Below are 22434 nucleotides of genomic sequence, written 5' to 3' on the forward strand. Positions count from 1 at the left end.
TCAGAAAGTACTTCACCTTCAGAAGACAGGTCTGAGGTGTTAAGAGTCTGAATCTGAGTCACAAACAATGGCTTTTGTAATAATAAATGCAGGCAGCATATTGGTGCCTGCTAGCAATGATGCCAGGCAGACAGGGGTGAAGATGTCCACCCCTGTTCATCCGGTCCAATATCTTTAAGTCCTGGAGCAAAATCTGAAGTAATCAGAGGATCTACCCCTAAAGGATCTAAATTCAAATTAATAGGGACAGATCCAGCATGCTCCATATTATGTTATTAAGTAAAATAGCCGACTGAATGCTAGTGAGAAAAATTCATAAAATATATATGTATACAGTATATATATATATATATATATATATATATATATATATATATACACACATATATATATATATATATATATATATACTTTCTCTCGCTCTCTCTCTCGCGCTCTCTCTCTTTTTATATATATATATATATATATATATATACGTATGTATATTCCAGAGGCAGAACTTTCTTTCACACTTAAGAACCAGCTCAATTGCAATGTGTTGTTTAACTGAGAATAGAGTTATTTTTAAATGTGTATAATATATTTTGTTGCAAATTAGGTGCAGAGGGAAAATTAGTATTTTAAAATGTCCCAGTCTAATAATAAATCAAAATACATAAAAAAAAGTAAACATAGTAATAAAAAAAGTTCATTATCCATATGGCAGGACTCAGTCAAATAAGATAGTGGAAACCTTTAGTATTGTACAGAAACTGTATAGCTCCATTCTAGCTCTAAGAGATTTCCCCTTGCCGACTTCAGTGGAAATTGGAGGTTAGCTTCATATAAATTCTAGTGATTAAAAACCAACACCAATTTGGGTAATTTGCTATTTAAATAGGAGTCCTATAGTATTTTATCCTAGAAGAGACAGCTATATATGCTCTATACACTCAGGGATCATTCCAATATATTTTATAATTCTTGATCTTTATCCAGCAGTATGCTTGGTCAAACCCCAGGTCACCAAGACACACCGTGTTTATGATCTCAACTATGTTTAATATTTTTTTTTCTTTATTCTAAAATGCTAGTTATTTATAGTCAGTATATGATAAGGATCTAAAAGAGGTCATCTTGTTTCCTGATATTTCCATTTTCATATCTAAGATAACCCCTAATGCCCCCTATATTTCATAACTTCAGCCTAGATGGTCCAAGAGTGCCAATGTTTGTTTTTTAAGGGGTAAGCTTTGTTTTTTAATTACTAATTTAGTTTAAGTGGTTTATATAGTGCTATTTATATAAAATATTTGAAGTTACTCTTTCACTGAATTTTACAGTCTTAAAGGGACTTGAAACCCAGACATTTTCTTTCATGATTCAGATAGAGAATACATTTTTAAACAATTTTCTAATTTACTTCTATTATCTAATGTGTTTTATTCTCTTGGTATACTTTGTTGAATGAGCAGCAATGCACTACTGGTTTCTAACTGAACACATGGGTGAGCCAATGACAATCAATTTAGATATGCAGCCACCAATCAACAGCTATACCCTAGGTTCTCTGCTGCACATGAAGTTGCCTAGATAAACATTTCAGCAAAGGATAACAAGAGAAAGAAGCACATTAAATAATAGAAGTAAATTGGAAAGTTGTTTGAAATTGTATTCTCTATCTGAATCAAGAAAGAAATAATTTGGGTTTTATTTCCCTTTAATTTAGAGTGCTCTGTGTAGACAGAATGTTTTTTGTATAAATAAAAAGAGAGAAGGGCTCAACCCGGGAACGAACAATAGCATAATAGCTTGTTCTATGGCTAGTTACCACCCAAGAAGCAGCCTCTTTTTGCTCAACATGTGCCTTTCACAGAGAAGAACTTTCCTGAAGCATATCAGTCTGATCCTGACTTCACAGTACAGTCCAGTCCCGAAATACCAGGCAATCCCTCTCTGAACGAGAGAAACAGCAAAGCCCCAGACGTACGTTTCGGCCTAGTGTGGGCCTCGTCAGTGAGGTGCAGCCATATCCCTCTAGGCACACTGAGCAATGGGTCCATGTCTGGATTCCCGCATCACACTTAGGGAGACTTCCCCAAGTGTCATCATTTGCATAAATAAAAAGAGAGAAGCACTCAACTCGGGAACGAACAATAGCATAATAGCTTGTTCTATGGCTAGTTACCACCCAAGAAGCAGCCTCTTTTTGCTCAACATGTGCCTTTCACAGAGAAGAACTTTCCTGAAGCATATCAGTCTGATCCTAACTTCACAGTACAGTCCAGTCCCAAAATACCAGGCAATCCCTCTCTGAACGAGAGAAACAGCAAAACCCCAGACGTACGTTTCGGCCTATTGTGGGCCTCGTCAGTGAGGTGCAGCCATATCCCTCTAGGCACACTAAGCAACGGGTCCACGTGTGTTTTATGTCTAACTACAAATTGTCTTCTAAATATATGTAAAATGTAATTTTGCTGTGTACTCTTGGAGACATAATCCTGTAATTTGCAATTATTTGATTACTATATCCCCTATCTATCTTATCCCACTCTATAATTAAGTTCACTGAGGGGGATATTTTTCTTGGGGCAGAGAATATAGAAAATTTGAGAAACAAAAACAAAACATTTTTGTTAAATGTTGTAAGAACCATTACCATTAGATTACATAAAAAATTAATACTAATAATGCTGTGGATTGAAACCTCCTTCTTAAAATATCAGAAAACTCAACTGTTTTTGCACAGTCTACTAAAGGAGGCAAACTGGTAGCAACTCAATAGCCAAGTAGGCAGCTCTTATAGCAATTTATAAACTATGAAGATCAGAGAACAGATCAAGTAGTATATTATAACGTGGTTTATACAAGAACCAAATTTAGCAGTTTGCAAATCACAAAAAAAAAAAACTTAAGAGGTGAAGGTTTACTAGCCTGTGGTTCAGGTATACCCCATAAGTTACTATTGATATAAGCTAAACACAGTAAAACAGTGGTCTAACCCTCCATTTGTAAGTATCCTTTATATATTCCTTACTCATATGCCTTGAAGTTAGTGAATCTATACCCTGCACAGTGAACAAGAGCTTATCTGTGTCTTGTTGTAGCTATAAATATTCTGGCAATGTACACTGCTGTCAATACGCTCTATAACAGATCTCTGGAGGTGCATATCCTTGTTCTTAATTGTTGTTAACAAAGCAAAAAAGTAGGAATGATAGTACTCCCTTGCATGTTTACACACTGCTCCCCTGCATGTTTACTCAGTGCCAGGACCGGACTGGCCATCGGGTAAAAAGTCCTGGTGGGCCGACCGGTTATCTTAGCCTCACCCACCACTCAGTATAATGCAGGGCCTGATTCACTGGTAATTAACGTTCCTGTTCCAGCCTTATTCAGTCCGGTCCTAGAGGGGAGCAGTGCCTCCCAATTCACAGTCCTCTCCTGCGTACTTGGCCACTCCAGTTCGTACAGAGCTCAGGCAGAGCTGGAGTGTTTCTAGAGTGCACTCAGGTCAGAGGAAGAGGACTAGACTGGGGGGTGGGGGAACAGCATGTGTCTTTTTCACACTGTGACCAAGTAGAGTGTGCTCACCAAGATATATATATATATATATATATATATATATATATATATATATATATATATATATATATATATATATATATATATATATATATATATATAAACTTTATATACAGGGGTAGGCTGCTCTGGCTTAAAATGCCCGGGCCTTTTATTGGTCCCAGTCCAGCCTTCCTCACTACTTGCTGCGTATAGACCCCTGGTACTACCATTAACTTTCTGAAGAGATATAGGAAGTGTGACTATAATTCCCAGCAATTCCCAGCAATGTGTAATTTTCAAAATCCTGTTAAATTATTGCATTGAGGCTGAAACAAACACAGAGGGGCATATTTAACAATGTGCGAGCGGACATGATATGAAGTAGTATATCATGTCCGCTGCACATCGCTGCCCATCGATAAATGCTGGTACAATACCGCCCCCTGCAGGGGGTGTCAATCAGAGCAGTCAGGCAGGTTATGGAGCAGCAGTCTTTAGACTGCTGCTTCATAACCTCTTGAGAACGTTTGTTTCTGGTGAGCCTGAAACACGGGGCCTCAAGCTCCATACGGAGCTTGATAAATATGCCCCATAGGCATTAAACCATGTGTCTCCAGACCAGCCCTACAACTCCTATTATTATATCTGTTAGTGTCACATATGCAGCTATAAAGATAATAAAAAAATGCCTTGTTGGATATCTGGAACCATGCTTGCAGGAGATGCATTGCAGGTGGATGTCACAAACAGGCTGAAATCATTACCAGATAAGCAATACCGAATGTCAGTCACCAGGGAATATCCAGGAGAATGGTTCCTTTCCCGCCACAACCCCTCCAACAGGTGTCAGACGCTGTTGGGTATATACATTTGATTCTGGCTGGGGTGAGATACCATCTTGTGAGAACCTTATAATTAGTTTCTAAGGATTTTGTTGAGAGGGATGATTTTCTCGTATTTCTCACAATACGTCTCCATTCCTCGTCACTAAGCTCTCTGCCTAAATCCTTGTGCCAACGTTGGACATATGGTGGGGCATGTGCCTCAATTGCATCTATTAATATTTGTTTAGCCCATGATAAAGTGTGACATAATGGTGTATTTATTAAACATAGTTGTTAAAACAATGTGGTTTGTCTAGTCAGTAGTTTGCTATCTGGGGAGGTATGTAATAAGTGGTGTATTTGAAAATGTTTAAGCCATTTTGTGAAGGCTCCCCCCAGCACCTCCTTCAACTCATCTCTCTCTTTAATTTTACTGTTGTTTAGCAAAGTAGCTATTGGAACAGTGTAACCCATCTCCCAGTTATTAAGTCTATATAATTTGTGTTCAAGACCACCGTGTAATTTGGCATTAGGGGAGACCAGTGATAAAGGGGATCTAAGGGTAGAAATCTTAGGGTAGTGTGAAATTAGATAGTCCCATGTGTCAAAGGTGTGCTGATACATATTGAATGCCCTGATCCATGGAGGACGACATTTTCTATCTATCCAACAGAGCTACCCAGGGGATGGGGTTTTTAAAATGTGGGAATAAGGGAACCCATGCTTTCATTTTCACATTACGGTGCCAATCTAATATTCTTTGCAGGCAAATTGCCTTGAAATAAATATCAATATTAGGGAGGCCCAACCCTCCGTGTTGTAGTGAGCGAAACATTGTATCTTTAATGACTCTAGGTTTGAGTTTCCCCAAGACAAACATGTTTAAGAGTTTCTGTAATGAACTACGATAAGCTATTGGGAGAAAAATAGGTACTGCTTGTAGGATATATAAAATTCTGGGCAACGCATTCATCGTTACAGATTGAATACAGCCCCACCATAATATCGGTCGTTCATTCCATGCACCGGTGTTTTTTCATAATTCTGTCAGTAGCCTAACATAATTCATGTTAAAAAGTATTTTCGGTTTAGGAGATATATAAATTCCTAGATATTTGAGGGCTTTCTTTTGAGATTGAAAAGGACATGCTTTCAAAAGTGCTTGGAATTCTGTTGTTGGGAGTGTAATGTTTAGGATTTAAGACTTTTGGTCATTCACCAGAAAATTAGAGAACATTCCAAAATCCTTAAATTCTTTAAGTACTTCTGGAATGGATGTATTAGGATTAGAAAGGGTGAGCAGGACATCATCCGCATAAAGGGAAAGTTTGTATTCCAGTGAGCCCACCTTTATGCCAGTTATTGAGGTGTTTTGCCTAATTCTTTGAGCTAGAATTTCCATATTGATGACAAATAATAAGGGAGAGAGTGGGCAGCCCTGGCGAATTCCATTATATACAGTGAAGGGATGTGATAGGATATTATTAGTTTTGATTTTGGCCGTCGGATTTTAATAAAGGCTTTTGATTCGCTTAAGTATAATTTCACCAAAACCAATTGTCTTTAGAGTGGCCTGTAGAAATTGCCAATTCAAGCGATCAAATGCTTTTTCGGCGTCTGCAGAGACAACCACCATCTAAGTTTTGTGCAATTTGGCGTAATCAATTAGTTGTAACGTTCTGATGTTGTTGTCTCTTGCTTCCCTACCTGGTATAAACCCTACCTGATCTGAATGAATTATGTGTGGTAGCATTTTACTTATACGATCAGCTAGTATTTTCGCGTATAGTTTCAAATCAGTGTTTAATAATGATATCGGTCTATAGTTACCCATAATGTTAGAAGGCTTGCATGGTTTGGGGATTATGGATATATGTGCTTCTAAGCTTTCAGGTGTGAATTTACCTGTGGAGTCAATTTGTTGGAAGGCTGCTAGTATGTGTGGGGCCACGGTATGTCTTAATTTATAATTTATAGTATTTATAGTATTTATTAGTGAACCCATCTGGTCCGGGGCTTTTGTTATTTGGGAGAGCCTCTATAGCGTCCAATACTTATTTTAAAGTAATTGGGGAATCTAAGGCGTCTTGTGTGGAGATTACGGGTATATCAACTCATTGCAAATATTGGGTAAGGTTGTCTGGTTGTAATATTTCTAATGGAGTGGGAAGGTTATAGAGTAATGTTATGAACTGCTTATTCTATTTTCATTATTTTATATGTTTAACCAAACTTTTCCTTTTCTTTTACTAATCTCTTCTCTGAAACTGCAGATATATTACTTCTATATTTTCCAGCAATTCACTCCTGACCTAATAAGTGATGTATCTTTAACAACTTGCTTTTAGCCTAAAAAGTATATATCAGTACATCTTAAAGTTATGGCTTCTCCCATACAAAGTTTTCTAAATATCTGAAACTCAAGGTAAAATCCAAGGCTTCTCTGTGCAGTATCAACTTCTCAATCCAATTAGCCAGCTAGCCTCTGGTCACATTCCAAGAAAACATATCTCCCAAATTTTAACATAGAGGACCTGTTTTTTTTCCCCCCTTTCCTAGTAACCACTAATCACGTAAGATTTATTGGCCAATCATTATCAGCCAATTAGCTCTCTGCTTTGTAAGGAACTGTAATAGTATAAAAATGCATGTATATGAAAATGTGTTAGTCTTGCGTTGATGTTTTTTGTTCTGGGACACTGTTGCAACAGTGTAATAAAGATTACCTCTCCTGAGGTGAGCCCTTGTTTGATAAATATCTGGTCTGGACCTCTTTATTACTGCACCTGAGACGAGCTCACTCACGACAGTAACTTGGCGACTCTGGTGGGACGTGCTTCAGGTCGACCTTTCCGTGCCTCCCTGGCTGGGAACCAACATCTGCGCGCACCCATCTGATTCAGGTCTATAGCTTACCTGTGGGAGGTTTTGTCTTGTTGGCCAGGGAGTCCCGGGGGGCGATAAGGGAGTACGTCCTGAGGAACAGACCACAAACAACGGACGCAATCTACCCCTTGGACCAGTCTGTGAGTGTCTTCTTGTCTTTTGTGTTCATGTACATGTAATATATGTTGTGGGTCTTTTACCCTGTTTTTGTTTTATATACTGGATCACTATTAAATTCAGTGGGACATCTGTCTGGCAGTTAAACGCCATTAGGGTGCCAGCCCACTATAAAATAAAGTTTCAGGTGGTAGGGATTTTACAGAGGCAGAAATAGTGATCCAAGACATATTGTGACTTGAGACTATAGTGCTAATCTCTCCCGCTAAGCAGGGACATTGAGGTAGTGTCCGTCCGGTAACTGCAGGGACTTGATTGACAATAGTGCTAATCTCTCCCGCTAGGCAGGGACGTTGAGGAAGTGTCCGTTCCGGTAACTGCAGGGACTTGATTAGGGATTAAAGTGAGGTGTGGATTTTGAGGAGTTAAAGTGCCCCTGTATTTGGTCTAATTTTTGTAGACTGGGCACTCTCCCCTTGTTAAAGTATATGCAAATTAGGGAAAACTCAGTACTGCTTGGTTATAAAAAAAATAGAATTTATACTTTGTGCACAGAGCTCTGAGTTTCCTATACTCTCAGCCTTGATCCTGAATTAAGGTGGCCGAGATTTGGTGTGTGTGATTTTTGTCACGCTCTAGTAAATATGAGAGTTTTTCTTGTATATGATAAATGGGTTAAGTATGTTTGTGGAAAAGATAATAAGGTAAAAAAACTTGTCTTGTTTGCCATTGGAGTTCTGCTTCTTTGCTGTATTATGGACTGTGTGTCATTAGATGTATATAAAGTATTTGGGTCTGTTTCTTTTGCAATAAATATTTAAGTATATGCAGATTTTGATGCAGTTGGGAGGTGGAGTTTTAATGGTAAATAAGACAATAAGGTTGAATATGTAATATACATGATAAATGGTCAGCCCTTATGGGGACAGTACACTGTAAAATTGTTTTTATATTAATGTATTTTCAATGACTTGTTATGCAAGCTGCATAGTATAAAATATAGGAGAAATTGCATTTGCAAGTTTATTTGTAAATATGATGTAGCTGGTTTTGTGTTTTTAAAACACAGTTATTGCCCACGCGTGCAATGGGTTGAATTTCAGATAATAATCATATATCATTGTGTTCGTTATCTTATATTTGTCTGTAAAACTGGAGCTCAGTGCTTAGACAGAGCAATGGAAAATTGTCATTGTATTACTTAAAGGGCCAGTTCATGAGTTCATGAACAGCAATAACACTGGATTAACATGTAAAGGAGATAATACATAAAATGTAGTAGTTTGTAAAATATATATATTGTTTTTACATTTTTTTATCTTCTTATTTGCAGTTCAGCTAAATGTCCCTGGAATGCCCTGATAAAAGGGCAGTGCTGCAATGCTCTATTACCCCACCCCATGGTCAATCAAAGTGCTTTATTAAATGATATGCTAAAGACAGTAAACCTCCAATGTGCACACACAATCGGCAGCTAACAAAATAAATTAAAATATGACTCCCCACACTTTCTCCGGGAGCATAATAATTGCATAAGACCTGGATGATTTTCTCTATTTTTTTTTCTTTAGTTTGTTTTACAATAGTTTGAGTACATAATCACCTTGTGCAGACCTTTCCTTGTATATATAGATAATATAAAATCTGTGAGACTAGCAGTGAAAAAAAAAAAAAAGAATTACATTTGCTTTCCAGCTGATTGAGGCTTCATCCCGATGTGGATTTGACTTCTGAGTTGAATACATACAGGTCTGTGTAAAAGTCTGTTCTAATACAGGAGTGGAATTGCATGTTGCAAACGTTTTCTTTTTTTGTTTTGTTTTTTTAAGTTGCAAACTGAGAGATATCACTGACCTGAATGTATTCAAGCTCTAAAAAAAAACTGCTCACTGCTCAACACCGAGTCAGGGGGTGGAGCAAGCACAGAAGGCAGGAAAAAAAAAAAAATATTTAAAGGGGTATAGGCAAACTGATATAAAATCTGAGATTTCAAAAAATATTTACAGAGAAAGAAAATGAAGTTTATTGTATGCTCAGCACTAGTATATTTAACTATGTCAGCAGTTTCAATTCAAAATATTCTTAATTTGGGTAAACTGTCCCTTTAACTATCCTGCACCCCTGTGAGTGTGGTTTCTTATTACTGGCTTGTTTACTTAGGCTGATTGATAGATGAGACTCCAGTATAAAACTTTTACTATAGGTGGGTATACCACAGACTAAATCAGCTATTTCAAATGCCAAAATAGAGGAAAGGAGCTTGTAAAGGGACATTCTTTACACATTTATGTGCCACACGCAGTACACCTCTTACTCAGTCAGACAAATACACAACATTTTTTTTAAACCAACGTCTCACTAGGTATGAGACATTGCTTCTTGTACCTTCTAATATCACTATCATCCACTGTACCTCTCTCAACCCAGCAACTTTGTTACCTCTACCTGATGATGGTACCCCACACTATGACTGTTTATCTGTATCTCTCTTTTCCTCCAAACTAAGGGATGGCCCCTCTGATGTGCCTCTACCTAACCTGGATTGGACACTGTTCTGTGATGGAAGTTTGAGGATGGTGAATGTTTCTGCTGTAGTCATGACAGATTCTGTTATAGAGGCTGAGCCCCTCCCATCTCACTACAGTGCCCAAGCGTCTGAGCTACATGCACTCACACTTGCTTGTCAGCTCTCAAAGGACAGGTCAGTAAACATTTACACTGATAGTAAATATGCTTTAGGGATTGTATATGCCACTGGTCAATTATGGAAATTAAGGGGTTTTCTAACTTCTGCTGGTACCCAAATTGCCAATGCACCACAAGTTTCTGCAATCCTTGACTCAATACATTTACCCACTTCCATCTCTGTCATGCATTGCAAAGCACACACCCACTCACAGGAACCCATTTCACTTTGTAATAGTTATGCTGATCAAATTGCTTAGCATGCAGCTTCTCTGCCATTTACACTACATTGTCTCTCTTTACACTTCTCTTCCTGAACAAACTGTTCACCTCTGGACTATTCTTAGTGTTACCTGTGACTTTTGGTATCTGGTCCACTCCAGATGGATGCCCTGCTCTACCTCAACCACACCTCTCTCTTATGCTATCCTTTCTGCATAACCAAACACACTGAGGTACCACACAACTTCCCCCCCCCCATCAATCCAAGGGGGGAACCTAAAGGCCCACCAGGTGGATGCCCATGGGCATTTGAAACTTTTGAATGTTTACAAATTGACTTTTCTGACATACCTCCCTGTAGGGGTTTCAAACATTTACTTGTGATAGTGGACCAACTTACTGGATGGGTCGAGGCCTTTCCTACAAGAACTGTGAAAGTCCAAGAAGTTGCCAAGTGAATGCTAAAAGAACTCATACTCAGGTTTGGCCTCCCAGAGTAATTGAATCTAACAGAGGAAGACATTTCACAAGTAATATTATTAACCAACTGACATTAGCCTTAGGCTTTACTTGGCATCTCCATACCCCTTGGCATCCAGAAAGATCAGGCCAAGTGGAAAGAAAGAACCAGACCCTAAAACAGACTATTGCAAAAATGTGTTCTCAAGTAAGCCTTAAATGGGTAGATGCTTTGCCCCTAGCACTGTTTGGGACTCACACAAACCATAGGGGGACCCTCAAGCTCTCACCATATGAACTATTGTTTGGTAGGCCACCTCCTTTGTATAGTGCCAACACCTTACACCTGCCTGACCTTGCAGTAGGTGATGTATAACTAACTGCTTATCTTTTGCAACTGCAGACATTCTCTCCACAGACATCTCTCTCTCTCTCAGTCTTTGCCATTGGACATGACTGCACATCCCTTCCAGTCAGGTGACTTCATTTTAGTCCAGACCTATCAAAAAAAGCCACTGCAGCCTCTCTGGAAAGGTCCCTTCCTGGTTTTGCTGACTACTCCAACAACTATTAAAGTTGCCAAGGTCGACTCTTGGATCCACTACTCCAGGTGTAAAAGATACAGCCCAGACAAAGAAGCAGCCTGCAACAAGCCAAAGAAAGAAGAAGCTGGGGCAACCAAGGCCTCTGAAGAAGGGGTAACCAAGACCCCTGACGACGATTGGTTAATTCAGACCCTTCTGGGTTTGAAACTCAGACTAACCAGAAATAGTGAAATCTCACTAGCTGAATGAGTGAAACTGAAAGATCTGTCTTTCTCTTATTTCTCCTCTGTTGATATCTTGAGTAACATCCCTCAATATGTCGCCTTTGTTTTGTGTCACACTTTTGACCATGCTCTCTTACTCTATTTCCCAATATGTGTCTTCTGGTCAGTGTGTTTGTCCTAACCCCTTTACTAAATACTCTTGTTCTGGTAACCTTGTATCTGTGGCAGTTTTTCCTCCTACTACTAGCTGCCCTCAACAAGTAATTATACTCAAAGTTCGTATTTAAAGGTCCTAAGGGGTTTGTTATCCAGTCTATTTGCATAGCCCCACTAGTGAATGTGGTTTGAAAATTATGAAATGGGTAGCTGAGAAATGAAAGTCACCCCTTCTTGCTTGACGTTCCCCTGTAACTACAATTGCCACAACCCCTATTTACCCCCACGATTCTTTCTCCCATAATGATAATTTACCTAATGCCCAATTGTCCACAGAGAACTATTCTTTAGGTGAATGGGGACTAAACTCACACATTGTCCTACTCCAAACTATAGCCAATCACACAGAGGGCAATTGTTATATTTGTGCTCGCATTCCCACTCATCATAAGAGGGGTATTCCTCTTATGGGTATTAATGTTGATTTGTTTACCTTTGATTTGTCTACTTTTATTCCTCCAGGTACACCATTGTTCAACCCATCAGGTAATTTTATCTCTTTGGGAGGCACCTCATATGGTACTATCTGCAGGGAAATTGGCCAAGGTACGGTACGGTTGGGTGCCTCCCTATGTGAGTATGTAATCTCCAGTAATGGCACTCATTTCCAGCTGGTAAATTTCTCTGGAATGATCCTGACTGTGAATCATAATCTCACTGCACTTTTTTTGTTTCCTCCAGGGCCCCAATTGTACTTTTGTTTCCCCATCCCTTGTACAATCTTTCCTCAGCAGACCACCCCCTGGGATGTATTGATATGTGGACAGACAGCGGTGTCAGTCCTCCCTGGTAACTCTACAGCTATCTGCTTCCTGGGTGTGGTAACCCCAGCCATCCGTGTTGTCCCCACGCTGCCCTTGGGCCCAATTCGCAATAAACATGAATCTGAAAGCTTGCTACCCCCCCTTGTCCAATAGTATGCTGGAGATTCAACTGGTCGAGCTATCCTCCCGGCCGTTGATGTCCTGATGATTCAGGTAGACACCATCATGTTATCTGTGATACTACAGACCTTCATGAATGGGAGTGCAGGAGTTGTTCAGAGTGTGGCCCAAGAATTGAATCAGCTTAGACAACTAGCATTGCAGAATAGGATGGCCCTTGATTACCTCCTGGCTTCCCAAGGAGGGGAGGGGAGGGGCGGTGTAGTCTTGTGAGAAAAGAATGTTGTACCTATGTTACTGATCAATCACTTAATTTGAGTCACCATCTCACAGTTATTAGGTCCCTATCCCAGGATGTCCAAGATGTGATTGATGACAAATTTGGCCTTGGAGGTATTTTTAACCATCTCTTTGATTGGCTACCTAATTTGGGATGGTTACACTCCCTTTTTCTGTATGGCATTGTTATTATAGTATGCCTTATCCTGATGTGTTGCTGTATACAATGTGTACCTGGTCTAATCTCTACATGCAAGAATGTTTTCACTGTGTCTCATTCTTCTCCCAAATACTTGTTTCCCTCTATCTGTTTTGAATCTCCCCACCATGTTGAGATCTCTCTTGACCCTGATTTCTTCTGAGTTCACCTACTTCTCTCCTACTCTATGTCTCTTTTGACCTCTTGATCTTACAATGTTATTGTCTACCCACCAGCTGTGACCTAAAATTCCCTGTCTTATCCCTATGCAGGATGCACTACGTCCCTAGGATCGTCTAGAACTTTCCTACATTGGGAAACTGGCCACGGAGAGACCATGGACCATCATCTACCTTGATGGCCACCCCGGTCGTAGCCTGTATACCCATAACCCACTCCTTTTTCCCTCCCTGGTGGTTTCTATTTCTTCATTGTCTTTCTGTTTTGTTTTATTTTGATTTCATATTGCATTACCTTATACTTACACTCTCTATATTTCCTTCACAGGTGCAGAATTCCTTCACCTCCCAAACATGCCATGATACTGCCTGACAACCCACTATTCGCCATCAACTCTGCAAGAATGATGGGGATTGTTAATTGTTGTTAATAAATCTGGGAGGGGATGTTTCTGCACTATGTCATGCCACACACATATGTCATGCCACACACACATTTACAGCATTGGAATGTTTAGGTAGTTGTCTACTCCACCCGATGGCGACTAGCGTCCGGTAATAGCGGAATTGCCTACTACCTAATAACTTCACTCCTTCCTTGTTTTTGCTTACCCTCTTGTAGTCCTGTGAACCATCTTGGACGCGAGCACCCATGTACTAATAGCATTGTGATTGTAATTGTCAAACCGCCATGAGTCACATTAAGTTTTTGTGATCGCAACACTTTGACGTTTGCGATCAAAGGGGGGAATGTTATGAGCTGCTTATTCTATTTTCATTATTTTATATGTTTAACCAAACTTTTCCTTTTATTTTACTGAACTCTTCTCTGAAACTGCAGATATATTACTTCTATATTTTCCAGCAATTCACTCCTGACCTAATAAGTGATGCATCTTTAACAACTTGCTTTTAGCCTAAAAAGTATATATCAGTACATCTTAAAGTTATGGCTTCTCCCATACAAAGTTTTCTAAATATCTGAAACTCAAGGTAAAATCCAAGGCTTCTCTGTGCAGTATCAACTTCTCAATCCAATTAGCCAGCTAGCCTCTGGTCACATTCCAAGAAAACATATCTCCCAAATTTTAACATAGAGGACCTGTTTTTTTTTTCCCCTTTCCTAGTAACCACTAATCACGTGAGATTTATTGGCCAATCATTATCAGCCAATTAGCTCTCTGCTTTGTAAGGAACTGTAATAGTATAAAAATGCATGTGTATGAAAATATGTTAGTCTTGCGTTGCTGTTTTTTGTTCTGGGACACTGTTGCAACAGTGTAATAAAGATTACCTCTCCTGAGGTGAGCCCTTGTTTGATAAATATCTGGTCTGGACCTCTTTATTTCTGCACCTGAGACGAGCTCACTCACGACAGTAACAAGTAGTATTCCTTGAATGAGTTAGCTATATATTTTGGATCTGTTATCGTGTTCCCCGATAAACTGTCCACTTTAAAAATGTGGTTATGTAAAGTCTATTTTTTCATTGCTCTAGCAAGCAATGCGCCTGCTTTATTACTATTATGGAAATACATTTTTTTAAGGTATAGTGCCTTTTTGAACGATTCTTTTCTAAGGTGGTTGTTTAACGCTTCTCTAGCTGTGGTTAGGTGTTGTAATAGGTCAGTTCTCTGAGGGTTTGATTTGTGCCTTGTTTCAGTCATTTTGAGGTCTGATAATAATTTATTATGTTCCAAGTTATATTTTTTCCTTATGTTCACCCGTTGTTTAATTAGTTCTCCCCTAATATTTGCTTTAAGAGCAAGCCAATTATTCATATCCAAAGTGGCAGACGAGATATTGAATTGAAAAAACTCTTTTATAGACTTCTCTATATGGTTTTTAACGTTAGGGACATGTAGTAAAGCAGTATCCAAATGCCATGTGAAAGGGCGTTGTGGTATGGACAATCATATGAGGTCAAACGTGATTGGAAGAATCTCTGTTTCAGTGGCTAGCGAAATATTATTATGGTCAAGAAACCAAAAATCTATCCGAGAGTATGTGTGTCCAGGATTGGAATAAAAAGTGTAGTCTCGGGTTTTCGGAAGATGAATTCTCCATACATTTAACAACAGTAAGGACACTAATTTCTGCATTATGCAATCTCTGTTCTTGCTAGACACATGGCTCTTGCCCGAGTAACAATCTAGTAGAGGGTTAAGGGTAATGTTTAGGTCTCCCCCTACAATTACCATTCCCTTTTGAATTTCTAATAATTTGTTTAATGCTGTAGCGATAAAGATGTGTTGCCCTACATTAGGTGCATGTATATTAATCACAGTAATGGGGCAATTGTGTAACAAACCTATTAGTATTATAAATCTACCCTCCTTATCTGAATGTTGTTCTAGGAGCTGAAAAGGAGTGTTTTTATTAATCAGAATTCCCACCCCATTCTTTTTTTATATTATAATTGAAGTACTGTTGTGTAAACCCCTTAGAATAGAGTCTAGGCTCTTTGTCTTTTAGGAAATGTGTTTCCCGTAACAAAATTATATTTCCTTTAGTTTTTCTAAACCAGTTCAACGCAATAGAGTGCTTGGTTGGGGAGTTTAATCCCTTGCAATATTGCGATACTAACTTTAATTCAAGAGTCGACAAAATAATCATGTTGTATGTACGAATTGAGTCCTAACTTGTCCCTCCGCAGTAGCATTTCGATCTCCAATCCCCTCTCCTCCAGAGGCAGAAATAAGAGGAAGTAAGAATAATACCATAGGAAGAGGATGCGAACATCTATATCTTTAACAAAAGACAGGTAGAGTTATGTATAACATTTCCAATACAAAAATTTAGTATTAACGACCATCTCTCTGGGAGTATTTGTGCATGATAGAGTGCTGTAAAACAAAACAATGACCATGAAAACAATAACAATAACAAAAACATTTGGGTTGAACAATATAACCAAAACATTAAAATCGTCCTACGGACTTTCCCTACTTTTACGCCTATTGCGAGGAAGGGAATCTAGGTTTTTTTTAAAGACCTAAAAAGGTCTAGGTACATATAGGGCCATATGCTTTAATGTAACCAGCAGACAAAGGGTGAGTTAAATTTTTTCCTTTTTTCTTCCCTTCTCCATTTCTTTATATCACAGTTATTCATTTAAAGGGGATTAATAGTTGGCCGTAATAATTGGATATTAAAGCGTGCATTTAGAGATGCACTCCACTATCAGAACCACAGAGGGAATCCCCCCCCCGAGCTATTGGATATATGCAGCAAGTATCAAAATGGACCTATGAATTGGGCCCTAGAGACAATCGTCTGTCTCTGTCAGATGACCAGTTAACTAATTTCTTAAAAAGTAAGTACAAGATACAATCCACAGGCTCACGGTTCCATATAGGATAACTTAAAATGTTACAGCAGAGGAAAAGAATTCCCCTCCGCAACTGCCATGGTCAGCCATCTTCTGGGTCATGTGGTTGTTTAGGTGTATCATCTCTGGATCTTTTTCTGTATTCCTGTTTGCAAAATTCTTCTAAATCTTTAGGATTGCAGTAACTGTATATTTTGTTATTTTTCATTACTTTTAAGCAAAACAGGAATCCCCATCTTTATGATATTCTCCTCTCTTGTAGATGCTGAATAAGATATCTTGCCTCCTTTCTATTTTGCAATGTGATGGGGTTTAAGTCCGCAAATAATTGGAGTGGTATCCCATTGAATGAGAGAGGTTGTTTTTGTCTGGCCGCCCTGGTTATCCTTTCTTTGTTGGTAAATTTGTGGAATTTCAGGATCACATCCCGTGGTGGTTCATTATTTTTAGCCTGTGGTCGAAAGGCTCTGTAGGCTCTATCAAGTAGAATATCTGGGGTGCATCAGCCAATAGGACTTTTTCACCTTTAATTCCGATTGGCTGATAGAATTCTATCAGCAAATCGGAATTCAAGGGACGCCATCTTAGATGACGTCACTTAAAGGAACCTTCATTCTGGAAGAGTCGTCGTAAGAAGAGGATGCTCCACGCCGGATGTCTTGAAGATGGACCCGCTCCCCGCCGGATGGATGAAGATAGAAGATGCCGTCTGAATGAAGACTTCTGCCCGGTTGGATGAAGACTTCTGCCCAGTTGGATGAAGACTTCTGCCGCTTCGTTAAGGTCTTCTGCTGGCTTCGTTGAGGATGGATGTCGGGTCTTCAAAAACTGTAATTGGATCTTCTGGGGTAAGTGTTAGGTTTTTTTAAGGGTTTATTGGGTGGGTTTTATTTTTAGATTAGGGCTTTTGGGCGGAAAAAGAGCTAAATGCCCTTTTAAAGGCAATGCCCATCCAAATGCCCTTTTCAGGGCAATGGCGAGCTTAGGTTTTTTTAGTTAGGATTTTATTTGGGGGGTTGGTTGTGTGGGTGGTGGGTTTTACTGTTGGGGGGTTGTTTGTATTTTTTTTACAGGTAAAAGAGCTGATTTCTTTGGGGCAATGCCCTGCAAAAGGCCCTTTTAAAGGCTATTGGTAGTTTAGTCTAGGATAGGGAGTTTTTTTTTATTTTGGGGGGGCTTTTTTATTTTGATAGGGCTATTAGATTAGGTGTAATTAGTTTAAATATCTGATAATTTCTTTTTTTTTATTTTATGTAATTTAGTGTTTGTTTGTTTTTGTAATTTAGTTAATTGTATTTAATTTAGGTAATTGATTTAATTGTAGTGTAAGGTTAGGTGTTAGTGTAAGACAGGTTAGGTTTTATTTTACAGGTAAATTTGTATTTATTTTAGCTAGGTAGTTAGTAAATAGTTAATAACTATTTAGTAACTATTCTACCTAGTTAAAATAAATACAAACTTGCCTGTGAAATAAAAATAAAACCTAAGCTAGCTACAATGTAACTATTAGTTATATTGTAGCAGGTTTAGGGTTTATATTACAGGTAAGTATTTAGTTTTAAATAGGATTTAATTAGTTATTAATAGTAATTTTTATTTAGATTTATTTTAATTACATTAAAGTTAGTGGGTGTTAGGTTTAGGGTTAGACTTAGGGTCAAGTTTAGGGATTAATAAATTTAGTATAGTGGCGGCGACGTTGGGGGAGGCAGATTAGGGGTTAATAAATATAATGTAGCTGTCAGTGATGTTGGGGGCAGCAGATTAGGGGTTAATAAGTATAATGTAGGTGTTGGCGATGTCGGGGGCGGCAGATTAGGGGTTAATAAGTATAATGTAGGTGTCGGCGATGTCGGGGGCAGCAGATTAGGGGTGTTTAGACTCGGGGTTCGTGTTAGGTGTGAACATAAATTTTGTTTACCCATAGGAATCAAAGGGGCTGCATTTCGGAGCTTTATGCTGCTTTTTTGCAGGTGTTAGGCTTTTTTTCAGTCGGCTCTCCCCATTGATGTCTATGGGGAAATCGTGCGCAAGCACGTAAAACCAGCTCACCGCAGCTTTCAGCAGCGCTGGTATTGGAGTGCGGTATGGAGCTCAATTTTGCTTTACGCTCAGTTCTTGCCTGCTAACGCCGGGTTTTTGTAAACCTGTAATACCAGCGCTGTAGGGAAGTGAGCGGTGACAATAACTTGTAAGTTAGTACCGCACACCTTATAACGCAAAACTCGTAATCTAGCCGATAGGTTGTTATAACCTCCATATTTTTCATTGCCCTAGCTAGCAGACACTTATTTACCTAGGGCCTCCAGACATACCTATTAAGCTCCACCAATATTTCAATTATAAGCATATTCCTAAGGGGTAAACTATTTTTTTTCTGTTTTTTTCCCCTACTCTTTCTCCTCTGATATTTGTTATATAACAGGCAACCCCGATACTTCTAGCCCTTTACCTAAGCAATATGAGCATACTCGGCATTGCAAATTTATGTACAAGTTTGATCATTGTCTGAGTTTAAAGGGACAGTCTACACCAGAAGTTTTATTATTTTAAAAGATAGATAATCCCTTTATTATCTATTTCACAGTTGTGCATAACCAGTGCAGTTATATTAATATATTTTTTTACCTCTCTGATTACCTTGTTTCTAAGCATTTTCTGACAGCCCCCTGATCACATGACTTTTTAGTTATTATCTATTGACTTGCATTTTAGCCAGTTAATGCAATGTCTGCCACAAACCACGGGCGTGATCACAATGTTACCTATATGGCTCACATGAACTAGCACTCCCCTGTTGTGAAAAGCAAATAAAAAGCATATGATAAGGGACTGTCTTTAATTGCTTAGAAACAGGCAGACATTTTTCAATGTTGTAAAGTATATTAATATAACAATGTTGGTTGTGCAAAGCTGGGGAATGGGTAGTAAAGGCATTATTTATCTTTTTAAACTAACAATTTTAGTGTTGACTGTCCCTTTAACTATCGATACCTAGGGCATATATGCTTTGACAGTTACAGTTTAAACTAGTATATTTTAATTGATGTTGTATTATTAAGCGAATCACAATCCAAATTTGAACATTTCAGTTGCCAGATTTCCTCCATAAAATTTTTAGAATCTTCAGGGTCCAAAAGTGGCCCTCCGCAGTATGGGAGGAATTTATATATTTGTTTGTTCACATATTTGTATTACTAATATACATACCACTTAAGGATACAGAGGTAGTTTTATTTTATATTGTATGTCTAGAGATTATCATACTCATAGAGGCCTATCTATCAAGCTGTCAACTATGCTGCATTCGCCGGCATTAATACGCTTGCCTAACATCGCGGCCGTGGACCTGAATACGATCTCCATATTTATAAAAAAAGCCATTAAAAAGCCGCGCACCAAGTACGGGACGATGAGCAGCAGACTGTTGTTAACTAACAGTCATCGATCTCGCTGCTTTTCGGCTTTAAACCAACTTTATTTAAATCCTGTCACTAAACACCGCCACTATACTAACATGTTTAACCCCTATCCCGCCACTCCCGGACCCTGCCGCAACTAAATAAATGTATTAACCCCTATCCCGCCACTCCCGGACCCTGCCGCAACTAAATAAATATATTAACCCCTATCCCGCCACTCCCGGACCCCGCCGCAACTAAATAAATGTATTAACCCCTAAACCCCTGGCCTCCCAAATCACTACCACTTACTAAACCTATTAACCTCTAAGCCACCAGACCCCCACATCGTCATAAACTAAATTTAACTATTAACCCCTAAACCTAACAACCCGCTAACTTTACTTTAAAATTACCTCATCCCTATCTCATAATAAATTTAAACTTACCTTTAGAATTAAATTAAACTATTAATTAACCTACCCTAACTATTATACTAAAATTACATTAAACTACCAATTATATTAACTATATTACATATTTAAAAACCTAATCCTACTCAAATTATTGAAATCTACAATTAAAAATTACTAAATTACAAAAAATAAAAAACACTAAGTTACAAAAAAAACAAACACAGTATCAAAAATAAAAAACAATTACACTTAATCTAATAGCCCTATCAAAATAAAAAAGCCCCACCAAAATAAAAAAAACCCTAGCCTACAATAAACTACCAATGGCCCTTAAAAGGGCCTTTTGCGGGGCATTGCCCCAAAGAAATCAGCTCTTTTACCTTAAAAAAATAAATACAAACACCCCCCCAACAGTAAAACCCATCACCCACACAACCAACCCCCCAAATAAAAAACCTATCTAAAAAATCTAAGCTCCCCATTGCCCTGAAAAGGGCATTTGTATGGTCATTGCCCTTAAAAGGGCATTTAGCTCTTTTACTGCCCAAAGTCCCTAACCTAAAAAGAAAACCCACCCAATAAACCCTTAAAAAAAACCTAACACTAACCCCCGACGTTCCACTTATAGTTTTCGAAGAACGGACATCCATCCTCATCGAAGCCGGCAGAAGTCTTCATCCAGATGGCATCTTCTATCTTCATCCATCCGGCGCGGAGCAGATCCATCTTCAAGACATCTGGCACGGAGCCTCCTCTTCTTCCGATGGTTGCTGTAGAATGAAGTTTCCCTTTAAGGTACGTCATCCAAGATGGCATCCCTTACATTCCGATTGGCTGATAGAATTCTATCAGCCAATAGGAATTAAAGGTGAAAAAATCCTATTGGCTGTTGCAATCAACCAATAGGATTGAGCTTTCATCCTATTGGCTGATCCAATCATCCAATAGGATTGAGCTTGCATTCTATTGGCTTTTCCAATCAGCCAATAGAATGCAAGCTCAATTCTATTGGCTGATTGGATCAGCCAATAGGATGAAAGCTCAATGCTATTGGCTGGGTTTTTTTTGGGTGGGTTTTATTTTTAGAGTAGGGTCTGGGCCGTAAAAGAGCTAAATGCCCTTTTAAGGCAATGCCCATACAAATGCCCTTTTCAGGGCAATGGGTAGCTTAGATTTTTTAGATAGGATTTTTATTTGGGGGGTTGGTTGTGTGGGTGATGGGTTTTACTGTTGGGGGTGTTATTTTTTATTTCTTTTTAAGGTAAAAGAGCTGATTTCTTTGGGGCAATGCCCCACAAAAAGCCCTTTTAAGGGCCATTGGTAGTTTATTTTAGGCTAGGGTTTTTTTATTGGGGGGGGGGCGGGGTGTTTATTTTGATAGGGCTATTAGATTAGGTGTAATTGTTTTTTATTTTTGATAATGTGGGGGTTTTTTTGTAACAGTGTTTTTTATTTTTTTGTAACTTACGGCTAGATTACGAGTTTTGTGTTATGAGGGGCGCGGTTCTAACTTGCAGTTTATTCTCACCGCTCACTTACCTGCAGCACTGGTATTACAGGTTTTTATTAACCCGGCGTTAACAGGCAAGAAGTGAGCGTAGAGCAAAACTGAGCTCCACACTGCACTCCAATACCAGCGCTGCTTAAGTGAGCGGTGAGCTGGTTATACGTGTTCGTGCACGATTTCCCCATAGTCATCAATGGGGAGAGCCGGCTGAGAAAAAGTCTAACACCTGCAAAAATGCAGCATAAAGCTCAGTAACGCAGCCCAATTGATTTCTATGGGGAAACACATTTTATGTTTACACCTAACACCGTAACATGAACCCCGAGTCTAAACACCCCTAATCTTACAATTATTAACCCCTAATCTGCCGCTCCGGACATCGCCGCCACCTACATTATACTTATTAACCCCTAATCTGCTGCCCCCAACATCGCCGACACCTACATTATATTTATTAACCCCTACTCTGCCGTCCCCAACGTCGCCGCCACTATTCTAAATTTATTAACCCCTAA

Source organism: Bombina bombina, chromosome 5 (genome assembly GCF_027579735.1).
Source record: "Bombina bombina isolate aBomBom1 chromosome 5, aBomBom1.pri, whole genome shotgun sequence".
NCBI lineage: Eukaryota > Metazoa > Chordata > Amphibia > Anura > Bombinatoridae > Bombina > Bombina bombina.